Below are 19,642 nucleotides of genomic sequence, written 5' to 3'. Positions count from 1 at the left end.
CACATAGCAATTTTTTTCTTTAAATCTGCTCTTTGTTTTGAAGCTTGTGTTCAAGTGAGGCTAAAATTTAAGATTTTAACTTCTACAATTCTCTGTTATCTTTCAGACATAGCACTAGATCTCTGAAGGATGGGAAATCCAAGTCAGCATTAGAATTAGCACTGGCATAAAACTATGTTTTATTTATATCACTGCAATCAAAAATTAATACAGTTTGAAATATGGCAATGAGACAAAAGAGAACGGGTAAAATGAGAAAGCATCCTTCAGTGGTTGTCAGATATTCAATTCCAGTCTCCTTTACTTATGCATTTAGTATCTTGTGAAAACCTTATATAGTAATAAATAACATACAGTTAATTCTGGATTTGGCAAGAGGTTTGAAATTTTGAATGTTAAATGCTGAGGACCTGATCCTCTATTTCACTGCTTAGTGTTCAGTTTAGCAGAGTTGCAAGAAGCTGATTCAATGTGGTAGTGTCTTCCAGGAATGCACAAGGTATGGGACATTTGGAAGATTTCCATGTTCTGCTTTTGCTTTTCTGTGTTCTGCTTTCACTGCTTAAAGCTGACCTTGGAAACACAGAGAATCATTTCTGAGAGTGTTTAAGAAGTAAATTCTCATCTTTTTCTGTTTTGGATTATAATTTTGGCCCTGTTTCCAGTGTGTTGGTGTAATATAGCACAATTTTCTCTATTTCTCTATTTCTGAAATGAAGTTGCCAAATTTCCACGTTATTTTAGTTTTAAAAGTGGAATGGGTTCTTATTACTTCTCCTTGTTACTGAGAGAAGTGGCCTTTTTCTTTGGCTTTCACTTTCTTATGATAAAAGACAAGTTCCTGAAGATGTCTTCTATCCCTGTGCGATATTTAAATGTCTCTAGAATTATTAAAACTGTGACTGCCATTGACTCCTTGGTTTAAATTGGTTGTATTCACTACTCTAGGGTTCTCATTAGTTGGATGTTGTATTACCCTTTATTTTCTTAGTTTACCATTTGTGGCAGGCTGCATATTTAAGTCTAATTTGGAGGATTCAAAAGCTCTCTTTGCAGAGGATTTTTCCAGACCTGCACAGTATCACAGTAGCACAGTCCATCTGTGTAGATCCTGTGACAGAACTGAATCATTCCTAAAGTAAACTAAAAGTGTTTTTCTCAGGAATGATGAATTCATAGCTTTGCTTTTCCTTCTCTAATGCTTCCTGCCTACTGATAACAGAATAAAAGGATATGAGATATCTGAGTGAACAGAACACAAAAAGAAAACGCTTCCCAGTTGCAAGGAAATAAGAGACAATATCCTTAAAGTAACACCAGTGAAGTGTCCTTGGATGTTTACTTGGTGTGACCAAAATCAGTCGGGTCCATGCAAAGGGAGTCCTCTTCAATGTAAACTCCTGTCTTCGGTTTGTGTGGCAAGGTTTTGGTAGCAGGGGAGGGGGTTACAGGAGTGGCTTCTGTGAGAAGCTGATAGAAGCTTCCTCTATGTCTAACAGAGCCAATGCCAGCTGGCTCCAAGATGGACCCGCCACCAGCCAAGGCCGAGCCAATCGGTGATAGTGGTAGCACCTCTGGGAGAACAGATTTAAGAAGGAAAAAAAGTTTCAGGGGACACAGAAAGAGCAGCCAGAGAGAGGAGTGAGAACATGTGAGAGAAACCCCTCTGCAGACACCCAGGTCAGTGAAGAAGGAGGGGGAGGAGGTGCTCCAGGCACCGGAGCAGAGATTCCCCTGCAGCCCATGAAGGACCCCATGCCTGAGCAGGTGGATACCCAAAGGAGGCTGTGACCCCGTGGGAAGCCCATGCTGGAGCAGGGTCCTGGCAGGACCTGCGGATCTGTGGAGAGAGGAGCCCACGCTGGAGCAGGTTTTCTGGCAGGACTTGTGACCCCATGGGGAACCCACACTGGAGCAGTGTGCTCCTGAAGGACTGTATCCTGTTGGAAGGGGCCCACGTTGGAGCAGTTTGTGAAGAACTGCAGCCCGTGGGAAGGACCCACATTGCAGAAGTTCATGGAGAACTGTCTTCCATGGGAGGGACCCCACACTGGAGCAGGGGAAGAGTGTGATGAGTCCTCCCCCTGAGGAGGATGAAGCAGCAGAGACAACGTGTGATGAACTGACTGTAAATCCCATTCCCTGTGCCCCTGTGCCGCTGCGGTGGGGTAGGTAGAGAATCCAGGAGTGAAGCTGTGCCTGGGAAGAAAGGAGGGGTGGAGGGGAGGTGTTTTGAGATTTGGTTTTATTTCTCATTACCCTACTCTGGTTGATTGGCAACAAATTAAATTAATTTTCCCCAAGTTGAGTCTATTTTGCCTGTGATGGTAATTAGTTGAGTGATCTCTCCCTGTCCTTATCTCGACCCACAAGCCCTTTGTTATATTTTCTCTCCTCTGTCCGGCTGAGGGGGTAGGGGAGTGATAGAATGGTTTTGGTGGGCACCTGACATCCAGCCAGGCTCAACCCACCACAACTCCTCAGCTGCCAACAAGCAGCTCTTTGTGTATTTGAAGTAGTCTCAAGCTAATGCCGAATTCTTTAGGGCAGCTGGAGACCAATTCAGATGATTTCATAAGGATGAGAAGCCCACAGGTGTGGTGGTGGGAGCCAAATTCTTTCACCGCTTGTTTCCTAAAGAGATAGATGCCCTCATATTGTATAGGAGACTGGAAGGCAAGGACTTCTCCATTTCACATATAGGACATTTAGAGGCATTCTATGCAAGTAAAGCAGTGATTTTATTTTATATTAAAATCAGTACTGTCCATCATTGTGCTGTTGGCATTCTGATGAGGTAGCTTAAGGAAATTTAACATGCCACCCAAATGTGAAGGTGGGATGAAGAACCTACTATCTTTCTATTTGGGTACAGGTAGCCCTGCTTAGCATATTTGGCCTAACAGCCATTCTGTTTGTGAAAAAGTTGAGATGAAGGTTTAAGGGAGAGGGAGGTGAGACTATAATGCAAGCAGAAACTGTGTGTTAATACACGGACCTGGGTGTTACTACCTCAGCAAAGGACATCAGTGAGACTTCATATCCTATGGTCTTAGGTTAGCTGTTACCAGTTTATCTTCAATAAAGCCCTTTTTTGATTGTAACATAATGCTCCTGTGGGGTTTTTGTGGTCTTATGTAAGTAAACTGACCTTGCAGGAGATAATTGCAGATCTGGTTGCCTTCTCGCATTCACAAGCCTAGTCTTGTGACTCTTAGGGCCTATCCATCTCCTCTGCAGCAGTGAATACTCATCTTGATCTACTTGTGAATCAAAGGGTTTGAAGGGTTGATGACTGTAGGTACAGAGATACCCAAGCTGGCTTTGTCCTGTAGCAGAAGAACTATGTGTGAGGGGTATGATGTCTGAGGCTGTAAACACTAAGAGATAGAGCTTATTGTATGCAGCACTGTTCTGCTTAGAGGCAGGTCTTCTGCTTCAAGATTTGACATATTATGTCCCCGTAGCGCTGTAATGTAATGTAATTCTAGAATTATATTAGCTTCCTGATGGAGGAAAATGAAGCAATGTCCCGATCCAATGTCAGGGAAGGTTTCGATATGATCCCAAGAGCGAGATTAAGACACAAATGAGGTCAAATGCCGTATACTCAAAAGAGCTTTTATTATCAAAAGAATCAAAAGTGGAAAATGGTGGCGATAGGATAGAATGGAAGAAAAGGTAGAAATTAAGCAAGCAGTCGGGATAGGATTGCTAGGATAGTCACCACCACGGATCCAGCGGTGTCCCGTTGGTCCTCAATCTTCAGTTCTTTGGTGGTGAAAAAAGGGCCGCCACAGCTTGTCTCTATGGGTTTTTATAGGGCATATTTCGATGATGTCATGCGCTGCAGGTTTCATCTATCATACGACCTTCACGTGGTCGACATCAGATCAGCTCCAGGCCGTTTCCTCCCCTGGACCCCTCAATGGCCTGGTAATCATCCTTATGGACAGAGGAGTGTCCTGTTTAAACAGGCCATCTTAGAGACAAAGGGCTCGAGATGAGCAGTTCACAGTTCCTTGAGATGACAGGCCAGTCCCTCACACCTAACAATCTTTGAGGCAAATGGTTCAAGATAACAATTCAGTCTCTTACACCACCCTGTGGCTCAAAGATTGTTTCAGGACCCATGGTAGTTTTGAGAAAAGATAGCTATATAGAAAAGCCAGAAAAGAGTATTTCATACAATCTGAAACGGGGAGCCAAAGGAACCTTAGTAGATATAGTAGATATATAGATGTAGATAGGAACTGTTTAATAATTATCTAGCTCATAGTGAAGTTCAAGAAATTTCAATAGAGGTAGACATGGCCCAAGAGGATGAGAAGTGATGCTTAACATTTGCATTGTTGGCCCAAGAGGATGAGAAGTGAAGCTTAACGTTGGCATTCTTGAAGTGGGCTGGGGCAGGGGATAGTCCCTGATAAGAAACAGCAGTCGACCCCAAAAAACAGCCAAGACCAGCCTTGTGACTTTTTGGAACTAATTTTAATATGAAGCGGGGATAGATCATGCCTATGTATAGGTGTATTGCAAAACTCCATGTATATGTAACACTTGACTGTATAAATTTGAAGTGAACTGCAGGGTCAGGCGCGCACGACTTTGGTGGGACTACCCCCTGTGCTGCCCAGCGCTGAATAAACATACCTACTTTACAATCTCACTGATTGTGGAGTCTATTTTCTGCACGTCACAATCTGTATTACCGATGGTGTGGTTCGGTGCACAGCGCGAATTTGTTTAACATCGTCAGGTGAAATAGTAGTTACAAATTGCATATTAGTTACAACATGCTGAATCAATTGTATAAAGCAAGGAATGATACATGGTAAACAGAATAACATGGCAAAACCACACAACAAGTAAAATAGGATTTGCTTAACCCATAGACCACCAGGGAGCCAGGAAAACATATCAATGTCCCAGCCTTTCCATGTCTGGACAGGAACATGGGCCAGCTTTCGTACTCCAGCAGTAATTTGTTTAACAATTTTCCCAGTGTCATCAATTTTTAAACAACAGTTAGAATCATTTAGTTTACCACAAAAACCTCCTTCCTCGGCTAGCAGGTAATCGAGAACCATGCGATGGTGTAATATTGCTGTTTGTATTTGTCTGGCTTGAACCGCCAATAGATCAAGGGCATGGGCTGTCTCATTAGTAATGATCTCTAGGACAGTTTGTAACCGGATGATGCGATTTAGGTTATAGATAGGTTCTCGAGCACCACTAAGCCACTCGTTGGGGTTCCCAGTGGCAGGTCCATAATGTTGTATGATACGTTGAGGCGTCCACTTATCTTTGCCCCAGGTTTGACCACTCCCACCTGCTATAGAGGTATCAATGGATCGTCGATATTGATTGAGATAATCATATACCTTAACACCCAGTCCATCCCCTTCATCGTCTTGGAGCAGGAAAAACAAAGGGTGAATTACCCCCACATAACACACTCCAGTCCAATTTGCTTGTAGCAGTTTGTAGGCACGTTGACCACACACCCAACAGTGACCCTTTAAGGCTTGTGCACCATTTTCAAACAAACAGGTAGGTGTCTGTGGTGATTGGAAATATGTTGAATTACCTACTTTCAGAGGATGATCTGATAGACTGTTCATCAACAACCTGTCCACAGTTTTTCCCACCTCCTCTGTGGTGCCCCAACAGATAGGAAGTCCATCCGGACCTATGCTCAAATGTCCCTGACAGTGGTCTTTATTATCACTTGACCAACAAATTTGAGTCCCATCAGGGATACGAGAATATGGTTTATCAGTGAGTCTGCATTTCCAGGCACCAGAATCACGGTGCCAAAAGCAGGTAACATTAAGACGGTTATTAGACTGATTAGTGGAAGACCAAAAATGGGAAAACTGTTTCCTGTGCCCTGTTTGATTCACCCAGGCCCAACCGGACCAGTGAGGCACAAAATTTGGAGAACTGGAACTCAAGAGGCAACAATATGTCTGGTCGTCCCCTTCTGGCAGTGACATAGCTGCCCTATGGTTTGAATGATCAATTGGTCTACAACCATTAGTGAGGCAATCGTTGTCATAGGCATATGTCCAGTTGCACTTGCCATTTCCCACAGGAATACCATCTTTCTGTGTTTGGTTCAGACAATATTCACCTTGGACTGGGTATTGTATTGTCCAGGGCTGTGTGTTTTCACCCCAGTAAGAATCATTTTTGACCTCAGTGGAATTTCTCGCTAAACATTTTGGGGAAATAGGTCCATGGCCAGCTTTCCAAACCTAAAGGTCCACCACATACCCAACAATTAGTCAGATTAAAAGTGTTGGCCACTTCCTGGCTTACAGTCACAAATTCATTTTGCCACTTCGAGCCAAAAAGAGGGGCACAGGAGTTTCCCCAGATATTAAAGGCGGCAACAATAGTCAACCAAAACAACATCTGCGGTGGTATACCAAACATCCTATAAATATTAACAAAGCAATCACTGACAAAACTACACAAACGATTAACAGCTTTACATATTCCCTCAGGCAGGCTCCAGAGTCTTCATCTGAAAGAGAAAAGAAAAAGCAGACTCGGTTCGTTCTAAGGAACCGGAAGCAATATGTTATTAGAAGGATGGAATAATCCACCTGGTATTGATTTTATGTTCCTTTCCATAAGCATCTTTTACTTTCCAAGCATACTTATTCATCAGTGTTTCCAGTACCAGAGCTACGGTTCCCACTGTGGGGAGTTCAACTAAGACTGATTGGCCCAGAAAGTATGATGGATTTCTGGGATGATCCAGGTTATCTGGGGCTGGCATAATGGTTGTGGTCTTTGGGCAATATGCTGTAATTTTCGGGCACCCATTCACTCCCCAACGACTGTTAACACTAGTCACTTCATCCCATAGCCGTTCAGCCCATCCAGGCTTATGCGGCTTGAGGAAGCATTTCAGCAAGCCATTTGTTCTTTCCACAATTCCGTTTGCCTGTGGTTAATACGGAGTATGGCGTGCCCATGAGATCCCTTCCTGGGTTGCCCAATCTTGGACTATGTTAGCAGTAAAGTGGGAACCATTATCCAACTGAATTGACTGGAGGTTTGGGGAAAGTGCCAAACCACTCTTTCAAAGCTTTCACTGTGTTTTCCCCAGTACCTCTGGCAAAGGCTTTGGCCTGGACTAACCCTGACACTATCTCAACTCCAACTAACTGTAAGAGACTGTAAGAGACTGTGTTGGACTATATTTGTCTCAACTTTGCTGACCATTTGCTAGCCTCAGCATCCTGTTGCTGTGGGGAGTATGTGCTGAAGGTCCTGAAGAAATCACCATATCTGCCTGAAGCTAGCAGTCTCTGTGGAAATGGCTGAACTCTTCGGAAAAACTGTGTACTCCTCCCTCAAAAAAGGAACTGCAAGTGACTAGAAAAAGGAACTGAAAGGAACTGCAAGGGATTGATAATCAGCACTTGAAACTGGGACTCATCATTGTCTGCTGCAACCTGGAACTTGGACCCCCATCACCTGCATTGAGACCGAGTCAATGGGACGTTGCTGGCTTTGTGGTGGTGGTAACTAGTCTTGCTGCATCTCTCCTGTTTTCTTGCTTAGGCCTGCCTCTTTTTCCTTTCTTCTTCCCTCTGTCCTGTCACTATTATCAGTTGTTATAGGAAATAAAACTTGTAAGGTTGTACAGCATCTGACCTCGTTTGTGTCTTAAACTTGCTCTTGGGATCGTTTAAGAACCACCCCCCCCCCCCGATATTGGATCGGGACACTAACACATAATGCTTTCCTTCTGATTTTTGGAAAGGGCCAATGTAGTCTACTTGCCAAGCCTCCCACAAACCTTTCCCCTCCCTTAGGTATAGGGGGTCACCTTCCAGGGGGTGTCTTTCCAAGCGGGTACAACATTGTTCACAGGCAGACACACAAGTTTTACATTCTTCCCTGGTCACTGCCCAACCTCAAGCTTGGGCCTCACAATAGAGATCTTTGATCCCCGAATGTTTCCTTTTTACATGAGGCCATTCTAAAAATCGGTCCCAGTTTTTTGCTGTTGGGGTGTTCTGGAGGGGAGCTAATTGAGCCAATTCATCAGCTTTGCCATTCCACTGGCTAATAGGGGTGCTATCCTGTTGATGGGAAGCCACCCAGGCTACTGCAAATTTTCCTTGTCTAGCGATGGTTAGAATATCTTGCCACTTTTCTTTCTGTCATACAGGTATCCTATTGACTTCCCACCCATTTTGTTCCCAGAATGGAAGCCATTCAGTACAGCCTTTAAATACAGCATAGGAATCAGTATGGATATAGACAGGAGAGGTAGATTGAGCTTCATGCTGGAAAACAGTCCATACTGCAACTAATTCCCCTACTTGAGCACTACCTTCCCCTTCGGTGACTATTTGTTTGTCCTCATCTATGCAGAGTGCTACAGCTTGATATTTCCAAGTTTTTCCTTCTCGTTTAGAGGAAGCATCAGTAAACCAAACATTTTGCAATTGTTCAGAAAATGGTGGGGGGCACTTGTATTACAGGAGGAAGTTCAGGTGTTTCTCTATCTGGGCTTGTTTCCTCTTGAATGGTTATCATCTTTGCTGCCCCCTCAGACACAGTAAGAATGTCACAATAATGCTCTATCTGGGCATACCATTTCCGTACAGAGGTTCTCTGAGCCACTCTGTCAGGGGGCAGAGTTCCTGCTAAAAATGTCTTGGTTACTTTAAAGTAACCATCTTGTCTATTGGTTCATGGGCTTTGTGATGCAGTTGCAATGCACAGAGAATCTTGACCTGTTATGTTGGCCAAGGTGACCTACACGTTAGTTTTTGGCTGAGGTGGTATTCATATTGCCACACCATCTAGGATGTTCCAGATGATGATGGTCATACAAGTCGTGGGCCTGTATCTGTGGAAACACAATCATAACCTTGTTCCCAGGTTATTAATGGAAATGGACCTTCCCATTGCCCTGTTTCTAGATTCTTAACTAAAACCATGACCTTACCCCTAATTTTGGCTTTAGCTAACTTTTACATTTACCCCACACTGTCTTCCCGTAATCACACTATGTTTAATCAAATTATGCTTAACACACTTCTTACCTAATGCAAGTTCTATATACAATAAAGCACTCTGTCCTAAGTCTTCTACAAGCGATAAATCATATACTTCCTTATAATGACTTAGCCAAAAACCTCTCTTAAGGACTCAATGTCCGCTAGTCCTCTAAAGTGTAATACTCTGTTAGTCGGAATCTGTCGGATCAGCATCCGCTGGTACCGTGCCAGTTGCCATTGGGACGATTCCAGACCCAGCATCAGTGCAAAGCCATGGCTTGACCCACTTGGCTGGGATCCAACGAATGCCTCAATCTGTAAACAAATACATATACCCTCTCCCAATAAGTTTTACTTCTGCAGGTCTGCACCATTGCCCAGACTCTGGGTCCTTATACATTACCCTGATTCCTGTACTTTGTTGCATCCTTTCCACCTGTAAAAGAGCATGATGCACTACCATCGGTGGGTCTTTGTGATCACCTGTCAATCTAAGATAATTTAGCACAAATAAGGCTTTGGCCAATCGCTTCTCTGGAAGTAAGCCCTGGGTTCCCCCCTTTTGTTTTTGCAGCATGCTCTTTAAGGGTTGGTTGGCCCGTTTGACAATAGCCTGTCCTGTGGGAAGATGTGGAATGCCCGTACCATGGTGAATTCCCCCAAAATTACAAAATCGAGCAAATCGTGTAGAACCATAAGCCGGGCCGGTGTCCATCTTAATTTCTTTAGGCGCACCCAGCACTGCAAAAGAAGCATGAAGATGTCGTTCAATATGTAAGGCCTTTTCTCCAGTTTGTGCTGTAGCCCACATAGCAGCAGAATAGGTATCAATACACACATGCACATAACGCTTTCATTAAACCACATGACATGGGTGACATCCATTTACCACAACTGCAATGGCAAGAGACCTCGTGGGTTAACCCCACAGCCCAAGCCCAGCCCCTCCTTTTGACAATCGGGGCATGCTTTAACGATACCTTGGGCATCAGAGAGTGGTAAATCAAATTGCTTTGCTAACATCCTAGCGGGTTGGTGCAAGAACGCATGTGATTGCTGTGCTTGTTGAAAACAATTCCCTGGAGGAGGCTCCCATGCCACTGCAACCTGTTGGTCACCTCTGTCATTTCCCTCTGACAAACCTGGTAGTTTTTGATGACTTCTTATATGCGTTATAAAATACTCTACACTCTGAGAATTCAAGCAGCATAGTAATGACAAAAACAACATTCCCAATCTTTTGTTTGTGACCTCCTTTACCACTGCTCTTTCCATTCTTTGTACCACCCCGACTACATAAAGAGAATTGCATACGATATTCAGTGGCTCCTTAGCCCAATGCTGCAGTGCCCAAATCACCGCTTTTAATTCTAACATCTGTAAAGAATTCCCAGGCTCTCCCTTTTCAACATGGTCACACCACTGATCGTTAGCATCTTTCCATGTACAGGTGGCCGTACCTGTCTTTTTCCCAGCATCAGTAAACACTGTTACCCCATGTACAGGTGTTTCCAACCTCCATGGTTTTTGCTCAAAGGTTTGCTGTTCCAATAGTGACCACAACTTATGCTTTGGATATTGATTACTTATCGTACCTCCAAACCCCACTAATGACACTTGTAACGCTACAGAATGCCGAATTCCCCATTCCAAATACCATTTTACCAGAGGTATCAGCAACATTTCTGGTTCTGTCCCTGCAATCTCTACAATCCTCGTTCTTCCCCTAATGATCAGTTGTGCAAATAATTCCAATCGGGTTACAATAGATTTGTCCGGTCGCATGGCCAAGAAGACCCATTCCAGAATTCTCAAGGGATCTGAGCGCTTTGTGTCCCACTGACAAATTACCTCATAAGGGCGTTGTCTCTGAGAGTCCCCTGTATTAATGATCATCAATATTATCGGTAAATCCTCATTGCATCTGGATGCAAAGCTAAATGCAATTTTCTTTGATATATATTCTAAGGCTTTTTGCTGTTCTCCTGTCATTTCCTGTTTCTCATCTGCACGTGTGCTCGTACCCAGGAGTTCTACCAAAGGGGCCATATCGTCATTAGAGATACCGCAAAGATTCCGCACCCACTAGATATCTCCCACAAGCTTCTGGACGTCATGCACCATTGAAATTTCTGATGTTATTTGAACCTTCTGAGGTTTAACATTGCTAGCATCTATGTGGCACCCCAAATACTTCCAAGATGCTGCCTTTTGCACCTTTTCAGGAGTGATTTATTAATCCGCGATGGCTTAAGGTGTCCTGTAATTGATTTAAAATTTCATCCTGTGGCAAGTTCCTTCCCGCTATCAAAATGTCATCCATATAATGACAAATAATCAATTGAGGAAACTGCTTTCTTACAGGCTCTAATGCCCAGGCCACATACACCTGACACATCGTGGGGGAATTTCACATTCCTTGTGGTAACACGACCCAATGGTATCTCTTATAGGGCTCTGCCTTATTAATCGATGGTACCAAAAAGGCAAACTGTTCAGCATCATCTGGGTGCAAGGGAATGGTGAAAAAACAATCCTTTAGATCTATAATTAACAAATCCCATTCTTCTGGAAGCATAACTGGAGACGGCAAACCTGGCTGCAGGGCTCCCATACTGTGCATTATCGCATTCACAGCTCTAAGATCATGTAACAGTCTCCATTTCCCACTTTTCTTGGGAATGGTAAATATTGGTGTATTCCATGGACTAGTAGAAGGAACAACATATCCTGCTCTCAATTACTCCTCAACCAACTCTTGTATTTTTAGCAGCTTTTCAGAATTTAGCGGCTACTGATCAATCCAAACAGGCTCATCTGTTTTCCAGCTAATTTTCAGGATTGGCTGCCCCTCAGTGACCGCTCCTAAAGAGGATGGGTCACGAACATTGCCTTCATTTGGCTCAATAAATCACGGCCTATGAGGCCAAACAATTCCTTTGGGGTAGTCATGACATACGGATGTGTTGTAACGTGCTCACCACTGGGGAACACAAATGTAATTGGTAGCTGACTTACTAAGGTGGCTTGTGTGCCCCCTATCCCTGCAATACCAAAATTTGGATTGATCAATGGCCATGATGGAGGCCAAATATATCGTGAAATAATCGTAACATCAGTTCCTGTATTGATTGTCATCAGTTTCTTGATGATAACTCTGTCAGGCCCTTCCAATTGCACTACCTTTTCTGGTTTACCTTTTGTTATGTCCATGGCAAAATATATCTGCGGTTCCTCTGTGGAGCCGAATCCACCATCTCCACGTTGTACTTCACCTGGGTTCAGAACACACGACCTGAATGGAACTAATTGTGCTATTCTGGTACCTTTAGGAATAGAAACAGGAGGGATTAAGACATGAATCGTAATTTTCACAGTCCCACAATAATCTGCATCAATAAGCCCTGGGACTACCAGGATTCCTTTTAGAGCTGTTGAAGATCGCCCCATTAAAAATGCACTAAGCCCAAACCCCAATGGTCCCTTTATGTTGCTATCTACCAAGTGGACTCCTGCATCCACCAAGATAATGTCTACTGCGGTTTCCATGTCCACTCTGGAGCTTCCTGCAGTGGCGGATCTGGCAGTTGTGAGGCTGCTTGAGGGCTGGCAGCCCAAACCCCTTGCATTTGTGTCGTCATGTGAGAGGCCTTTGCGCTCGGTGTAAAGTTTCCCTTCCTCCTGCATTCTTGGGTGGTATGGTTATCTTTCTTACAACTGTTGCACCGTCTTTTTGTTAGCAGAAACTCTACATTGGCTCTTAATGTGTCCAAGTTTACCACAATTAAAACACTTGACCGAGGGTTTCTTACTGGCTTTATCAATAAGTGGATTCCGTACTGATTCACAGCAGTCCTTAATTTCTCAAGGACTTTCCAGTCAAACGCCTCCCATCTTTTTTGTCCATTATTTTGTATAACAACTGGGAATGCTTGGATCATAGTCCCTTCCACAAGGGCATTTTTTATTACTCCCCTCCAACCCCTCTCCCTCTCGTCTGCAGCAGCTATTGCAGGCGCGGATGGCTTCGGCTTCGAGAGGCAGGATGGATTAAAGGGCGGTGGCAGGGGCGCGGATGGTGCTGCCCAGGGGCCCGCAGCGGCGGTGCCTGGCGGCGGCCGCTCCATGGCTGGCTGACACATGCCGTGGCGGGCGGGCGGAGGGGAGGGAGGGTACGGGGCGGGGGGGGAGAGAAGGGAGGGCGGGGACCGGGGCTGGCATAGGGCCAAAATCTTCATTCTCTTGCCTTCTTGGCTCACCCTTTCAGGAGGGTGAATATTTCCCCCTCATTTCTGGTTCTTCTGACCGCAAGCAAAAGCAGACGCTGCAGCTTTACGATCTGCTTTCATATCTTGCAGAGTTGTCTTAATCAATTTCCATAAAGTTGCAAGACCTTTAACTTCTTTAGACCCGTCATTAATTTCATCCCATAGGGAGGTTCTGATAGCTTCCCAGGTACTAAGCTCGAAAGCTGTACCCACACTAATTACTCGGAATAAGTTCCCTCTCCCCAGCCCATAAAAGCAACCCCTTTATCATGGAGTTATCCATTTCAGTCCTCTCTTAGAGAGAATATATTGAAGGAGTTTCAGGACCGCTTCTTGCTCTTTGTCCAACCCCATCTCCTTCTCCGACTGCTCACCTGATCAGGGAGAGATTCAACCTTCTATTCACTTGCGGCATCCATCTATTCTTCGGCATCCAGGAGCTGTTTGTGAGGCTCTTCTTATCTTCCTTTTCTCAGCGTACAAGGACACAGCGTCCTTGTCCGCTTCAGCACTTTGTATGCTTATGCTTCGTTCCCAGCTAAAGGCTGGATTGCTCACATGTTCTCACCCCACCAAGAAATCCTCAACAGGGGGGGATACATGTCATTACTCCCTTCCACCAAATTCCTAAAAACTTCACTTCGCTTGAGGGTGTTTGTATTTTCTCTGGTGGAATTTTCAGCCCCATCTTTCCAAGTGAGAAATTATATTATCCTGAGTTTTCTGAGCCTTTTCTGTTTCATCCCCACCTACAAGAATGTCATCAATGTACTGATAAACACTGACCCCCTCCTGTTTCTGAATTAGTTCTATCTCCTGCGCTAATGCATGATGAGCTAGAGTGAGGGAATGCTTGCACCCTTGTAGGAGTCGGATAAAAGTAAATTGCTGACCCTCCCAAGTAAATGCAAAGCAGTCTTGATCTTCTGTTTGCAGGGGGACCATAAAAAACATATCTTTAACATCCACTGTTGCCATAATCAGGTGGGCTTGTTCCTGGATTGTAGCTATAAACTCAGCAATATTTGGTACCACAGCTGTCAATGGACCGGTATTTGCATTAAGTCTGCGATAATCTACAGTTAATCTCCACTTGCCATTAGGTTTTCGCACTGGCCACACTGGGGAGTTAAAAGGAGAATGGGTTGGAATCACAATACCCTGTCCCTTTAAGTCCTCTAACACAGGTGCTGTTCCCCCTCTGGCCCCCAAGGGTATCGGGCAGGGCTTAACATCTGTGAGCTTTGAAGGGGGAAGCAGCTGTGCGGCTTTTAACAGCCGAATATCTATTGGGGGAAAGCCAAATGACCACTGTCTCCTTTTGTTATCAATCCAGGACTTTCCTTTTAAAACATCGAGTCCTAAAAGGTTAAGTGGAAACTCCCCCACAACCATTGTCACTGTAGTGGCACTATCTTCTCCTGGCAATCGCAGGCTGGCCATTGCTAATGCCTGTGGCTGAACAATGCCGAATGCATCTGCCACAAAAAGCTGCTGTTTGGAGGGTGCAATTCCGCAATTAGCAGCATCTTTGGTTTTAATAGCTGAAATATGAGCTCCAGTATCTACCAAAAATGTGACCGGGACTTGTCTTGTTCCCACAATGCCTGTAATTAGTAAATCACCCCAGCCGTTTCCAGTGAGCTGTCTAATATACATCCAACCTTTGCCCGCCCCCCCCCCCCCAAAAGGCAAAGGATCTAATTTCCCACCGGCTCTTGGGTAGCGCTTGTTTCTGATAAATCAATCAGGGAGGGTGTGCTAAGAGTAGTATTTTCAAAATCCACTTTTCTATTTGCTGATTTATCAGGACACCCTGTTACCAATTTTTCCAATTTGTCTGTTGGCATCCCGTCCATTAAGTCATGTGGGATCCCCTTCTGGTATCCCCGCGCCCACAGTGTATTACATTTGTTCAGGATATCTCTCCCCGCCAGTGGTTTAGCAAGGGGTGTTCTCTTATCACTCCCAGGGCACGGAACTATTTTTACTTCAGCCCGCCTCAAGCCCCTGGAGTCCGTTTTGGTGGGTGGAGGGTTAACAGGACCATACTTGCGCCTGTAATTAATTAACTCCTGGGTCACTTCTCCCCATTTTCTTATCGGGGGCAGCGGTGCTGATCAGGCATGAATCCTTCTGAAGCAGCTGCAACACTCTCGCCCTGGGGCATCACCTGTGTCTTTCCTTGTAATTGTATACCAATCGGTTTCAGAGAATCAGGGAGTCCCCGTATAAGGGGAGTCATTCGCTTAGGATCCACCAACATCATCATCGGGGACTCCTGCCTAGGCTCCAATTTTTGATCATACATCATCTGCAGACAAGCTGCCTTTTGCACACACTCCACTAATTGATCAACAGTCCCTGTAATCGCGAGGGGATCCCCCCTCTCCAAGGGGTTCAAACCCCCAGACCAATAGGCTGCCCGCTGGGTTAAAGACCAGGGGGCACAGTGATTCCCAGTAGTTAAAAACACTCCCAGTCCCCAATACCCTTCCGCCTCCTTTTCACTTAGCAGAAAATGGTCCCCCCCCCCCCCCGACAATGATACTCTCCACACATCCTCCATTTCTGACTCCCTAGGGGTTCGGCCAAATTCCTTTTTTTAGTTTTGCCGACTCAGTGGCAGTATAGAAGACCTCTTTAGTTGTAACCTGGGGGAACTGGTCCTGCTCATCATCGTAAGTATATTCAGTTTTGACTAAAGGTCGCAATGAAGGCAGCTCTAACTTCTCCACTCTCTCTTTTGCTGCCTGCAGGTCCTTAAAGGGGTAGCCAATTTCTGATCTTGGAGGAATTTCCTCACGGACAGTACCCGCAAGAAGTTGCTCCTTAAGAGCAATTTGCAAATGTTTCACTTGGTTCTTTTCTGCTTCAAGTTGTGCTTTTAATCCCGCCACTTGTCCCGTAAGGGACTGAACAAGATTTTGGAGGGATTCAATAATTTAAGATTCTGCAGTGAGGTGGCAATCCCTATCCTCCACTGCTGTGGCCAGACTGGCACCGAGAATGGCACAGACAATTGCTTTTCCTCTCCCTGACCACACTCTAGCATCTTTCTGTAAAGTGACCATCTGATCAATAATGCTCTGCAGACTATACCAATTTCCCTAAGCCCAGTCTATCCCAAGCACAGAGGGTCGCGCTTTATGTTTGTCTAAAAAATCAAACAAAGCTTCTTTCCCCAAATGGGCAATTTTGCTATCACTCATCTTATACAAAGTGGGGAAGCAGTCGTCTCAGGAAGGCAGCACGTAAAGTTTCAAACGCAGCACAACACAAGCCTGCACCCCTTACGTTCCTGAGAGGTCTCACATATTAAAGCGGGGAAGCAATTGTCTCAGGAAGGCAGCACGTAAAGTTTCAAACATCTTATAAAAAGCGGGGAAACAGTCGTCTCAGGAAGGTAGCACGTAAAGTTTCAAACACCATAAGCCTGTCCCCTTTATGTTCCTGAGAGGTCTCACATATGAAAGCAGGGAAAGTTTCAATCACAACGCAAACCTGCACCCTTTACATTCCTGAGAGGTCTCACATATTAAAGTGGGGAAGCAATTGTCTCAGGAAGGCAGCATGTAAAGTTTCAAACACCTTATAAAAAGCGGGGAAGCAGTCATCTCAGGAAAGCAGCAAGTAAAGTTTCAAACACACAAGCCTGGCCCCCTTACGTTCCTGAGAGGTCTCAAGTATTAAAGCAGGAAACAATACGGCACTCTCGTCTCAAGGGATACTGTCTGTGACGCCAATTTAAATGTCCCGATCCAATGTTGGGGAAGGTTTCGATATCATCCCAAGAGCGAGATTAAGACACAAACGAGGTCAAATGCTGTATACTCAAAAGAGCTTTTTTTATCAAAAGAATCAAAAGTGGAAAATGGTGGCGATAGGATAGAATGGAAGAAAAGGTAGAAATTAAGCAGGCAGTCGGGATAGGATTGCTAGGATAGTCACCACCACGGATCCAGCGGTGTCCCGTTGGTCCTCAATCTTCAATTCTTTGGTGGTGAAAAAAGGGCCGCCACAGCTTGTCTCTATGGGTTTTTATAGGGCATATTTCGATGATGTCATGCGCTGCAGGTTTCATCTATCACATGACCTTCACATGATCGACATCAGATCAGCTCCAGCCCGTTTCCTCCCCTGGACATCTCAATGGCCTGGTAATTGTCCTTACGGACAGAGGAGTGTCCTGCTTAAACAGGCCATCTTAGAGACAAAGGGCTCGAGATGAGCAGTTCACAGTTCCTTGAGATGACAGACCAGTCCCTCACACCTAACAATCTTTGAGGCAAATGGTTCAACATAACAGTTCAGTCTCTTACAAACATAAATATCGTGTAATTTTCCCAAGGCAAGCCAGTGCCAAGCTAGGAACAGAATAATAATAGGCAACAGTATTGCAGGAATTGTAGGAATATCACAATTTAAATTGTCCACTCTACTGCAGGGTGCCAACACTGAGCATGGTAACACACAAAAATGTTAGCCCCGCCCCATGCCTGTCATCCTGTTCTCCTACAGCTCCCAGGGCTGAGCTGCCCCCTGCCCAGCAGTGGTATGGGAGGAGTGCTGAAGCAGTATCTCAAACCTTCTCCTTGCAATTGGTGGTGTTTCCCCCTCCCTGGCTGTGCTGGAGCAGAGCCCAGCTGTTTGCATATGTGGATGCTGGTGGATCCCACTTTACAGCTGGATGAAAGAAGAAGCTTAACTGAACAGTGGATGGAGGAGAGTTGGAGGAGATCCCAGCACCATTTTGCTCACTGGCTCTTTCCACCCACAAGCGAGTCCCTCAGGGGCTGGCATGAGTGCCCAACAGGATCAGACCGCCTAGGGAACCTGAGCTGAATGAGAAAAGACTGAGCGAATTGCAACCTCCCTTGTTGCCAACACTCTCCAGCCCACTGACCCCTCATGAAGAGGATTGTGAAAGCTCAGCTGGCACCTCTGTACTTCTTTGAGGAAGTGGTCTGGTGAATGTTCAAATGGCATTGCTTCTCATTTGAACCAAGCTCAGGCAAGTCAGTCCTTTTACCCCCACTGGCACTGTAATTTGGTAAAGCATCACACATGAAACCAGTAAGAATGTGGTGGGACTGAGGAGCCTGCTAGAGATCTGCTTCCCTTGATATCCAAGCTCTGATTGACCACTCTCCTAATCATCAGGAAAGGTCGGAAGAAAATACTCAGAGGAGTGAAGAGGAGGAGGAAAAATGGAGGGGAGAATAGGTTTTTAAGAGCATTTGGGGGATTTCTTATCTCAGTTTTAGTCTCAGATCAACTCTTCATATATCCCTGAGACTGTGTGGCCCATTAGCCAGTTGCCCCGCTCCCTCAGCACATCTCAATTTCTCTTCCACTTCCCACCTTCCTCAGTGCTGACAGTAAAAGTGCTATGTTGCTACAACAAAGCATCATGTAATAAAAAGATACTTATAGTTGTGGTTGCCAGATGACCACATTCAGTCCAATCGAGGAAAAAGTCTTTCTAACAGAAAAACATTTCTGAGGAAATTCCTTGTCCCTCATTTTTCACTGTCACCTTGCATGAAAACCAGAAAAATTACTGTTTGAGACATCAGTAAAGCCCATTTTCTCCTTGGACAGTAATTACAAGAAGAGGTAAAATAAAGGACCTGTATTTCTGATACCATCTCGTACTGTTCTTGTGTCATGATACAAACCTGAGTGTCAGTGCCTGGTTTAGAAAACAAAACACAATTGTCAACAGACTATTGTAGTTTTGACAGTCCTATAAGGGTCATTGCTTCAGATGTGCATTATTAACTGACATCCTGTAAATCTTCCCCTGACCTTTCGTAAGGGGATAGCACCCACTGCACATGGCTAAGCAGTTGGCTGTCATTATTCTCACACACTAAAACTAGGTACCAAACTGAGTTGGTGCTTTAACAATATGTTTTGAAAAGAGAGCACTTTGTTGTGTGTAATAATGAGTGTTTCTGCTGCCTGGACAGAGTCAGAGGCTTTAAAATACTTTACCAGAAAGGAAAGAATAATAATTCCCCTGACCTGAGGTCTGAAATGCTGGATGCTACCTAATTGTCTAGATTTCAAGTATCTTTTTAAAACTTCATGTTTTCTTCAGCAATAACAGGGTTTAATTACCGTGGTCAGTTTTCTTAATACCTTCTTAAAATTACATACATTTTAAATGAATATTCTAATTAACTTAAGGCCAGATTCCACCATCTTTTCTTCCAATCATGAAGAAATTTGTTGTTCAGAACTTAATTCTGTGAGTGCAGGTTTTACACTAAAAAATTCCTTAAAGTGTGTTTGCTTCTGCTGGCTGTGTCCTATATGTTGTGGTAAGTCACTTCC

General features: G+C 44.6%; 1 pseudogene; it reads right to left on the bottom strand.

Annotated features, from left to right (window-relative positions):
• Window positions 1–15,000: 15,000 nt before the first annotated feature.
• Window positions 15,001–16,512, bottom strand: LOC142028822 (uncharacterized; annotated as a pseudogene).
• Between the last annotated feature and the right edge of the window lie 3,130 nt (window positions 16,513–19,642).

The sequence above is a fragment of the Buteo buteo genome, chromosome 3 (assembly GCF_964188355.1).
Source record: "Buteo buteo chromosome 3, bButBut1.hap1.1, whole genome shotgun sequence".
Taxonomy (NCBI): Eukaryota; Metazoa; Chordata; class Aves; order Accipitriformes; family Accipitridae; genus Buteo; species Buteo buteo.
This window is presented reverse-complemented; position numbering and strand designations above follow the sequence as displayed.